Consider the following 11,595-nt stretch of genomic DNA (forward strand, 5'->3'; position numbering starts at 1 on the left):
TTGACCCATCAATAATTTTCAGCTAACTGGCTGTTGACCCTAACTTACGGTCAGACGTACGGACCGTGGATCGAACGATGGGCCGTGTTGGTCAACCGTCAATCAGGACTGAAGCTGGTCTTTAGGGCCATCGATCCACGAACACGAACCACGGTCTGTGACCTGACCTACGGACCGTAGGTCCGGCCGTGGGTCATCACTTGGCCGAATTTCTGGGGGAGGTTGCTGTCACGAACCACGGACCTGTAGGACGGACCGTGGGTCCTCCTACGGTCCGTGGATGGTGCCCGTGAGTGCCACCTGCAACACCAAAAATCTGCAATCTGGTCTATTTTTGGATACGGGGTGTTACATAAGGGACGATCAAGAAACATTGAGCAAACCCCATCGATGATGATCGAATCTGGTAGTGAAGTCCAATTTAGAAGAGTCTGATAACCTTATCACCGGAATTAGTTCTTTGAATGAGAAATGTTTGGGTCCAAGAATCTGGACTACATTCCAAGGTATAATGTAATCCAGTCATCCCAAGAATAACAGGAGAAGGCTGACATTCACATCGTCTAGTTTTCGACTGAAGAATTTGTGCTCACATGGGAAGACTCTGGGAGATCTGGACCATACAAAATTGATTATCTATAAACATACCACTAGGCATCAATGATAGGGGCACTCTTGATTTTCAATTCATACACTTGTTTAGGCATACGTATTTTCTTTAAACAAATTCTCTTAGCTTTGAAATTTAAATTCACTCCAGATACACTATACTTAAGCTTCGAAGGCCCAATTTTAAGGATCATATACACGACTTGATTACTTTGTTTCTTTCTAATCATTATATGTTATTATTGTTGTGAAACATTTCACTATTATTTAGTATTTTTTCCCCTATATTTAGTGTTTGTTTTTACGTTGCTTATTATTTTAATGATAATGTAGTAATCAATCAGCACAAAAAACTAGAATTAAACAAACAAAATGAAAGATCCCAACTACCTATCCCATAGATGCATTGAGGACAATGCAATATCTATTGTTCAGGGATGGATAGTAGTACTAGTGTGAATGAAAAAACTTGATCAATCGTGAGGCTTTCTATGTTGTTTGTTGTAAATAAGAAATTAGGAGTTAGTTTAATTGAGTCACCTCCAGTAGTATTTCCTTGACATGTGTTTTAGGACTTCTTAACCAAGAAGATTTTCCGAGAGTTTATTTTAGTGATTAACCTAGAAAAATCTTTTTGCTTTTCAGTTTTTGTGTCTAGAGTCAGACATTTACCCAATGATAGATTCATACGCGACTTTCTAAAGAGAATAAGTCCTATTACTTGTTTAAGTAGAGCAGAGTGAGTTTTAACTTATATGGTAATAGCTGTCTACTTAGGGCATGAAACTTGTTTTGTTAGAAAAATGTACCTCTCCAAAAAATAATTGCATAAACTTCTATTACATGTATTGACATGTATATCTCGTTTTTTGACTATAAAATAAATTGCTAAATGCTTAGAGTACAAGTTTTGGGAGTTAAATTAGAATAGCTTAATATAGTCCTATGTCATTGTGTGTGTAATTTTTACTATTTATGCGTTTTACAAGTAAAATCTAGAACTTCTCTGGTAAGTCATGTCACATGTCCAAGGATAACTTTATTGAGAGATGACTTAGGTCTACTTTGTTGAAGAAATGTCACTATTAGCCTAAATGAACCCTCTGAATGATAACTTATTATTTTATTGACAAGATAAATCTAACTCACTTTCCCTTAAAATAATTAATAAACTCAATTGTATTATTTTCTAGGTAAATAGCATGACGCCCACCAAGGGGTTAGGGAAATTGTGGTATTGTTTTGATATTTTACTTGTTTATTCGCTAACCTGTTAGAATTTGATTTGCAAAGAAATTCCAGCATCGCAACATACATCATGACCAATATTGAATGAAATCTAGGGTAACTATGGTCTGCCCAGAACAATGAGTAGGCCATGATGAAAACTTTCGCTTGAAGAACAAATCCCAACTTGTAACAAACATGGTTGAGTGCCAAACTAGGAATCTAAATTGCGCAATTCAATAGAAAGAGTTCCCAATGAAATTGACGATTCTGAAAATGAAGGCCGAAGGAATGGCCAAAAAATTAGGATATGAGCATGGAAACAGTGAGGTTTTTTGCTACCCAACAACTAGAGATGATAAGGAACTAATAAATATATGTTTGTACTAACTTTTGTTGGCTATAAATAGCTGAGTTTCCTATTATGTTTCAACAATGAATTGTCACCACTCTTACCTATCGTGAGTGACAGTCACTCTAACCTCTGGTGGAAAAAATCAACTATCTACTAACACACCAATAATTAATTGACCTCAAACCATCAATTTTTATAAACAAATCAATTTTTAATTTCTTAAAGTAACTTTCATAAAGAAACAATAAAGTCAAAACATGAATGTGGAAATAACGACCCCTAAAAACTGAAAGTAGTGGCCCCAAAACATTTGTTCTTCGTTTAGAATACGGAGATGCACCCCAAAACCAAATTACTATAAAGAGTCTACGTCCGGAAAATGGACTAGAAAAGAGAGACGAATTCATGACAGCCTGGACAAGTGTTTCCACCCTTGGATTCAGATAGCGCTAGGATCATAGTTGAGGTCTGAAAGAAACCATCTGAATATGCCATGTACTTAACAAAGAAAGAGCAAGTGCAATATAGTACACAATCATTGTGTATTGGTGGGATCATTAGCTAGTTCCAGATATATGAGATATGAGCAAACAACCAGAACTTAATAAAACAAATAATACACAATTACAACATAAAGTTGAATGACATCAGTAAATTGAATGTATGGTATGTAATAAGACCAAATGAAATAATAATTGAAGTGAAAAGCTGAAATATAACTCAACTGAGTAAAACAGAAAAATGAGATGAAATCATTTAAGATTCACAAATAAAATGCAATAATATTAGATACTGGATTGAACTGAAATATACATATATAATTACTCTTTACTTTACTAAGGAGTTTCTCTAACCGACAATCATCACAATGAGCCTCGTGATGATACAACGTCTCACCCACGTTGCTAGAACTATCATATATCTTACCTAAGTATAGAACAAAACTCATCTCATAGATCCATATAAAAACTTTCTCAAGAGGCAATGAGGACTCGCCTAAATGTCAGTGTGATCATCTCCCACGCTGGCTACGTGGTTTATGTGGTTAGGGGTTATCTGAACTCTCATCTAAATCGATACTCAATACTACTCCCAAAATATTACAATCTTATAATATAAGGATTTAAAATATCGAGAAAAAAACAAAACTTATATCTAAGAATTCTATGAAACTGAGGGTAGAACCCTAGATTAAACTTTTACTAACTGAATTGAGATGTAGGGGCATGAGCACAAACTTATCGTCCAACATTATTATTAGTCTTAGATACCTTAAACGCTCTAAATTCTTGAGAATCTTCAGAGAAAAAGACATAAAGAACTTTTTCTTGAGCTGTCACAACCCAGGGGTACTCCCTAGATGTAACAAGGCGTATAAGACCCCGAGAGGCCTCATACAATCCACTTAGCATACCATAACATAAAGTAATAGAAAAGGTGCGGAAATTTTAAAACTTTTCAACACAATCAAAGTCTTTTATAAAATGAGCGGAAGTCTAACATCATTGTCTCGAACCATCTAACATAAAAGCTAAAAATCTTGGGACACAAATCATACAATAGTCCAACATGAAAAGAAAGACATAAAAGATATAAAGGGGTGATCCAATCATTGAATACAATGAGGACTCACCAAAGCTTCACTTCCTTGATAAACTAAGAACCTAGCCACAAGTGTGAGAATTGGGAACGTCGTACCTTACATTTGATAAGAATGTAGGCAAGAGTATGCGTTAGTACAAGAATGTACTGAATATGATAGCTAGCGTAAACAACAAAAACACCATGGTTAGTCAATAGAAACAATAAGCATAATCAATGTGCATAAATCAACATAATAATAAGAAAGGATTACTTTTCAAGCTTCGTTACATAGCCTTAGTCGAGACTTGGGTCATCCGCCTTTAGTCAACTTACCTCATGGAAGGCTTATCAAGCAGCAATTCAAGCTATTAATTCTTCACAACATAATCATATCGTTCATACTTACTTTTAAAGACATGGGGATTCGCCTCTTTGCCTAACTTACAAAGGTTAATGTGTATTCGCCTCTTGCCTTACTTACTTTTAGATCGCGGGTACTCGCCTCCACAATCTCATCATATGACATGGGTACTCACCTCCACATCATTTAATAAGGAGCATGGGTACTCTCCTCCATGTCCATTGATCATAGTAAGAACATAGGGACTCACCTCTTGTTCAATTCTAAGGAGTATGAGAATCACTGCATATCCTTACTTATGGAGGTCAAGGGTAATCGCCTCTAGCCTCATCAATTACATAAGCTTTTAGTCTAGATTCATTTTAGGTTAGCAATCCTTTCAACCTTGACTCATTTATGTGAGTAAACCTTTCACATTCATACATTCATAATTAAGCAATTCATCTAAGAAGTATCCCTTCCTCAACAATAACATCAACTACCAAAAATTCATACCATAAGCTTTACTCTCAAAGCCCTAGATCTCATGATCATCATCTAAGCTTCATTCTAAAGCAATTCTAGTCATAATTCCTCACCCCTATAAGGACAAGCCTAAACCCACAAAGCATCCCTAGTTGGCTTCAACCGAATTATATCAATTCTAGGTTAGAATCATGGAATAGGCATGGGTACATGTAATTTAACTCTAACAACATGTAATTATACTAATTCTATTACAAACAATCACAATCCACACAATTGGATCAACAATAATCATAACCCACAACATTTGAAGAAACCCTATCTAGAATTGAGAAATTCTTCATTAAATTTGGGAAATTCTAAGAGACTCCGTGGATGAAAAGCCATCAAACCTTGATTACAATGCCCTCAAAAGCTTAAAATTTGGGAGACTTGATCTTGACCTAGCTCCAATTTCTTCATTCTTCTTTCCAACTTCTAGAGAGAGAATTTTTTAGAGGAGTTTTGGGTTTTCTTTTGGGATTTGAGGGAATGACTTGAATGGGGGGTTTTGAGGGTTAATAATACTTATATAGGTGGTCTAGACTTGAGAAAAACGACACTACATTGATTTAATTAAAATCGGAAAGGAGCCCTAAGTCCCTAATTTAACTTTCCAGGCCCGACTGACGGACCGTGGATGGACCTATGGTCTGTCCTGGCCAAGCATCGTTCGTGGTCAAAGAGTTCTGAGCCATCCATGAATCCCCCAACCACGAGATGTGGACCCATCCACAGGGCGTGGGATATGGCGTGGTTCACTATTTTTGTGCAAATTTCTTGGTGCTTCCCCATTGACCCATGGTTGGTCCTTGTGGGGTGGCACCTTGAAGTTATAACATGCTATCCTCTATTTTGAATTTGGGATGTTACATTATCTCCCCCTTAGGTTCATTCGTTCTCGAATGACGCTCTAGACACCTCCAAGACACTTTTTCAACATCGAGAAATGGAAAATTGGATGCACCGTGCCAACTCACTTGGTAAATCAAGCTCATATGCAACCTTACCAACACGCCTCAAAATTTAATATGGGCCTACAAAATGGGGACTAAGTTTCCATTTCTTAGCAAACCTCATTACACCCTTCATTGGTGATATTTTCAAGTAAACCCAATCAAGCACATCAAATTCAAGGCCTCTTCTTCTTACATCCGAATAAGACTTTTGTCGACTTTGGGCCGCTCTCGACTTTACCCTAATGGGCCGAACCTTTTTAATAGCCTCATGAACTAACTCAGGTCTTATCAAAGCAACCTCACCCACCTCAAACCATCCTAAAGGAGATCTACGACTCCTACCATAAAGAGCCTAAAATAGAGCCATACCAATACTCGAATGGTAGCTATTATTATAGGCAAATTTTATCAAGGGCAAATGGTCATCCAAATTTCCCTTGAAATCTATCACGCAAGCCCTCAATATTCATTCTAATGTTTGGATTGTTCGTTCCTCTTGCCCATCAGTTTGGTGGTGAAAAGTTGTACTTAGCTTAACTTTCGTGCCAAGACCCTTTTGGAAGGACCTCCAAAATTGTGAAGTAAACTGAGTAGCTCTATCGGAGATAATGGACAAGGGCACTCCATGAAACCTTACCATCTCTCTCAAATATATCTTAGTATAATCTTCCGCCTTATAGGAAACCTTTACGAGAATTAAATGGGCTAACTTCGTTATTCGGTCTACTATAACCCAAATCAAATCATATTGTTGCCGAGTTCGTGGCAACCCTACTATGATGTCCATATTCAAATCCTCCCACTTCTAAGTAGTAATGCTAATATCTTGGAATAAACCTCCCGGTTTCTGATGCTCAACCTTCGTTAGTTGGTAATTAGGACACTTTGCCACAAATCACGCAATATCCTTCTTCATCCCATTCCACCAATAGATCTCCCGCAAATCACGGTACATCTTGGTGGCTCCCAGGTGAATAGAATACCGATAAATATGGGCTTCTTATAAAATCTCTCTAATTGAAGGAACTAGAAAGAAGTTAAAATTTGGAAATAGTCATTTTTGGAAAGAATATAAAAATCTGGAAAATTTGTTAAGTATGTTAAGTTGAGTTTTTGGTCTACTTCAAAGAACAACAACTCCTAGCTCAGGATGAGTTACGTGTGTTTCCATATATCTTAGGAAATATCTTGGAATAATCTTTCCTATGCCGCCAAGTTTGCGCGATTTCGAGTTCATATGAGTGAGATATGCCCACTTGAAGTGGGGATTTTCAAATAAGGAAAGTCTAAACCGGATTTTGGAAGGGTACTTTTGTCTTTACCATACCCAATTTATTTAATTCGTTCTTGGTAATAACTTAGGGGTTTAAAATGATGTTTGGTCAATTTACGCTTTTGAAAATTAAGTTAGGGGTTTGAGAGAAGAGGAAAGAAGAGGAGAAAAAAGGAGAAGTAGCAAGATTCGTCAAGATCGTTCAAATTTGATTGTGGATTTCATCAAGGATTTGATCCTACAAGGTATGTGAGTCTTTCATAGCATTGGGTTTGTTCACCCACGCGCCAATCATGTTTATTTCAGCGAAATTCGTTCTAGAGAGTTGAAAATTGACGAATCTTGAATGGTGTTCTTGAAATTGGCCTTCGTTCTCGAGTTAGGTTGAGATTGAGGAGTTCCTTGAGGTTATAATGTTTTTTCCTTGAGTTGTTTGAGTTAGATTCTTGTGTATACATACTGGGTATCTGAATCTAAAGAGAATTTGGAAAACAAGAACCGAGTTTAGGCAAATTGGGGCTGGAAAAATGAAGAAGGAAAAAGTCGGGCAAATCGAGTACCCTAGGCCGCGTCGCGGACCTTCCCCCCAGTTTCGCAAAATTCTTCCTCGCATCACAGAGCGGTCACGGACCGTTCTGCCTAAAAATATATTTTTGGGACCAAGAATTTAAATACATCTCTGCGTCGTGGACTAGTTTCCACACAGTGATTTCTTGATCTTTTCTCACGTTTAACTATCTAAAAACACTCCTAAACATCATGATATCGTTCCTATCACAAATCATAATCCCTGAATCCATAATTCAATTCAAGGAAATTTAAGAGTCAAGTCAAGGAAAGTTAAGAGTCAAGTCAAGAAAAGTTAAGAGTCAAGTAAAGAGAAATTCATAGTCTTCCAAAAGTCTTTTACAAATGTTTTAACTTTGTTTTAAGACTTGTATTTTGAGTTGAGTAAAGAGTAAATTTTGAATTTCATTTCTTCAAAAGAGTATATTGGGACTATGTATTCCCAAAGAGTAAAATGTTTCTACATTTGAAGAAGAAAGGAAACCTTGATTTCCAAAAGAGCCTTGGAACTAGTTTTCAGTTAAAGGGTAAATGTTTTCACATTTGGGAAAGAAAGGGAACATTGATTCCAAGAGACCTTTTAATCTAATTTTTGAGTAATTATCTCAAACCAAAGGAAGAAGTTATGTTTTTTTATAACATATGAGCGGAGTATTTCGGGAGTAGTATTGAGCACCGCTATGGGGACGAGTTTGAGTTCAGATAACTCACGTCTCCATAAACCATGTAGCCATCATGGGTAAAGTGGATCATACTTTTTAGTTGATTTCTTAAGTACTTTTTAGCATAGACTAGTGGATCCACTTAGTTAAGGCGTTCTATATGAAGACAAAGTATATGACAGTTCTGGCAGCGTGGGCAAGACGATGTATCACCACTTAATTAGGCTCATAGTGGTGGTTGTCAGTTAGAGAAACTCCTACAAAATCTATATTACTTAATGATGTGAGTAAAGTTGAGTTTGTTATTGCATTTTATTTAACGAACTAAGTTGTTTTCTACTGGTTTAAAGGCTTTCTATATATTACATGTGTTTTATTGCTTTATATTTAGTTAAGTGATTCATGAGTTGAGTAAAGCCAAGGTAAGTGTTTCTTTCAGATTCCTTTCAAGCTTATGTTATGTTTAGTATTCCCCGCGCATACTCGTACATTCAATGTACTGATGCCATTTGGCCTGCATTGTTTTATGATGCAGACACAGGTAACCAGGATCATCTAGCACATCGTTGATCTAGTTGAACACTCAGAGTCTGGTGGTGAACCTCCTTGCTTTCCGGAGGATCCCTTTTATTGCTTTCAGTATTTTAGTTCATTAGGGTGTCGTGGGTCTTATCTCGACATCCATCACAGTTTTAGACGTTTCATAGATAGACAATCAGTTAGTTCATTTGTCTTTACCTTTTTATAAGCTTATGTTCAGATTTGAGTTTCCACTTTTTCTAAGTTAAAAGTTTATTTCTAAAACATTATGAGTTTAGTTTGAGACAATTGAGTTATCTTGCATTTGAGTTCTTTTCTTAATGCTTAAAGTCTTCTGTTGAGTAAGTAAGCCAGTCCAAGGGTTCAAATGGGTCCAATAATTGTTCTCGAGTGCCAGTCTCCCCCAGGGTATAGGTTCGGGGCATGACAAAATTGGTATCATAGCACAGAGTTATAGATTTCGAGGGAGTCTATGAAGTCGTGTCTATAGAGTCCTAGTTATCGGTGTGAAGCGCGCCACATTTATGATTAGGAGGCTGCAACACTTAGGAACTATCTCACTTCTTTCGTACTCATTTCGTGCCTTAGACTTTTAACTCTAAAAAGTTTCTTTCCAATTCGTGCTTGCACGTGTCTTTCAGATCATGCCTCCACGAAGAACTGTCAGGGGTCGTTCCTCTAGGAGGAATGTTGAGCCACAGGAACAAGGGGTACCCAATGCACCAGAAGTGCAACCCCAATGAGGGGTCACCAATGATGTGACCAATCAAGTTGGACATGAGGAGCATGATGAGTTTATTTGTTGCTGGATTGTCTCGCCTGTCAAGTAACAAAGGCAAGGTAGTTATGCTGATAGGGGATATGAACATAGAAAGGCTAATGATCCATGAGCAACAAGTTGAGGAGGACAAACTGAGGGATAGATAAAAGTTTAAGAATAAGAGGACTAAGACATCAGGGAATGAGTCCGGGCAACAAAAGAATAATGCGAACCAGTCTTCCTTCCAACAAAAATAAAAGGGACCTGCTCCATTATCTGCTAGTGCACCTGTAGAAAACAACAAAAATGAGTACAATAGTCAGAATTTAAAGCATTTCAAAGCTAGACCTGCCTAATCTCAGGGTAGTCTGGCATAAGGAAATAATTGGGCCCCTGCATGTGCTAATTGTGGTAGAACCTACCCTGGTAAATGTCGCGATGGCTCCACATGTTGTTTCAAGTGTGGACAAGAAAGTCACTTCATGAAAGAGTGTCCTAAGAATCGGCAAGGTAATGGGAATCAGGGCAAAAGAGCCTAATTTTCATAAGTTGCTCTGCCAGACAGAGCTGCATCTAGGGGAGCCACTTCAGGGGCAGGTGGAGGAGGAAACCGTCTTTATGAGATCACTAGTCGTCAAAAGCAAGAGAACTCTCCAGATGTTATCACTGGTATGATCAAAGTCTTTACTCTTAATCTGTATGCCTTGCTAAATCCAGGAGCGAGTGTATCTTTTATAACTCTTTATGTTGCGATGAATTTTGATGACATTCTTGAGCAACTTAGTGAGTCGTTCAGTGTTTCTACACCTGTTGGTGAGTCTATTCTAGCAGAAGAGTCTATCGTGATTGTCCCATTTCTGTGAATCACAAGAGTACCGTGGCTGATTTAGTTGAGTTAGACATGGTAAATTTTGATGTCATTCTGGGTATGGACTGGCATCATGCCTGTTATGAGTCAATAGATTGTTGAACTCAAGAAGTCAAGTTTCAGTTTCCTAATGAACCAGTCTTAAAGTGGAAAAGCAGTTCAATAGTGCCTAAGAGCCATTTTATTTCGTACCTTAAGGCAAGAAAGTTAGTTTCCAAGGGGTGTGTCTATCACTTAGTCCAACTTAATGACTCTAGTGTTGAGATACCTCATACTCAGTCAGTTCCAGTAGTAAAGAGTTTCTAGAAGTCTTTCTTGATGATCTTCCCGAAGTACCTCCTGATAGCGAAATAGACTTCGGTATAGATATTCTTCCAGATACTCGTCCTATATCTATTCTTCCATATAGAATGGGACCAGCAGAGTTGAAAGAGCTTGAAGAACAGCTGAAAGATCTCCTTGATAAGGGCTTTATTCGACTAAGTGTCTCACCTTGGGGCACTCTGGTCTTATTTGTGAGGAAGAATGATTTTTCCCTTAGGATGTGTATTGATTACAACTAGTTGAACAAGGTTACCATCAAGAACAAGTATCCTCTTCCGAGAATAGATGATCTTTTCGATCATCTTCAGGGTGCTACTTGTTTCTCTAAGATAGACCTCAGATCTGGCTACCATCAGTTTAGAATAAAGGAATATGATATCCTGAAGACAACATTCAGAACCCGTTATGGTCATTATGAGTTCATAGTTATGTCCTTTGGTTTGACCAATATGCCTGCAACATTCATGGACCTTATGAATAGAGTATTCAAGCCTTATTTAGATATGTTTGTTATCTTCTTCATTGATGACATACTACACCATTCGAGGAATGAAGAAGATTATGCTAGTCAGAATAGTGCTTCAAACTCTAAATGATAGAGAGTTATATGCCAAGTTCTCTAAGTGTGAGTTTTGGCTTAAGTCTGTGGCATTCTTAGGCCACATTGTGTCTGGAGAGGAAATTAAAGTTGATACTCAGAAAATAGAGGCAGTACAGAATTGGGCTAGACCCACATCTTCAACTGACATGAGGAGTTTCTTGGGTTTGGCTGGCTATTATAGAAGGTTTGTAGAGGGGTTCTCATCTATTTCATCCCCTTTGACCAAGTTAACTCAGAAGACAGTGAAATTTCAATGGTCTGAAGCTTGTGAGAAAAGCTTTCAGGAATTGAAAAAGAGGTTGACTACTGCCCCAGTATTGACCATGCCAGAAGGTACTCAAGCTTTTGTTGTGTATTGTGATGCCTCTAGAGTTGGTTTGGGTTGTGTGTTGATGCAAAAT

Source organism: Solanum tuberosum, unplaced genomic scaffold (genome assembly GCF_000226075.1).
Source record: "Solanum tuberosum cultivar DM 1-3 516 R44 unplaced genomic scaffold, SolTub_3.0 scf00600, whole genome shotgun sequence".
NCBI classification, from domain to species: Eukaryota; Viridiplantae; Streptophyta; class Magnoliopsida; order Solanales; family Solanaceae; genus Solanum; species Solanum tuberosum.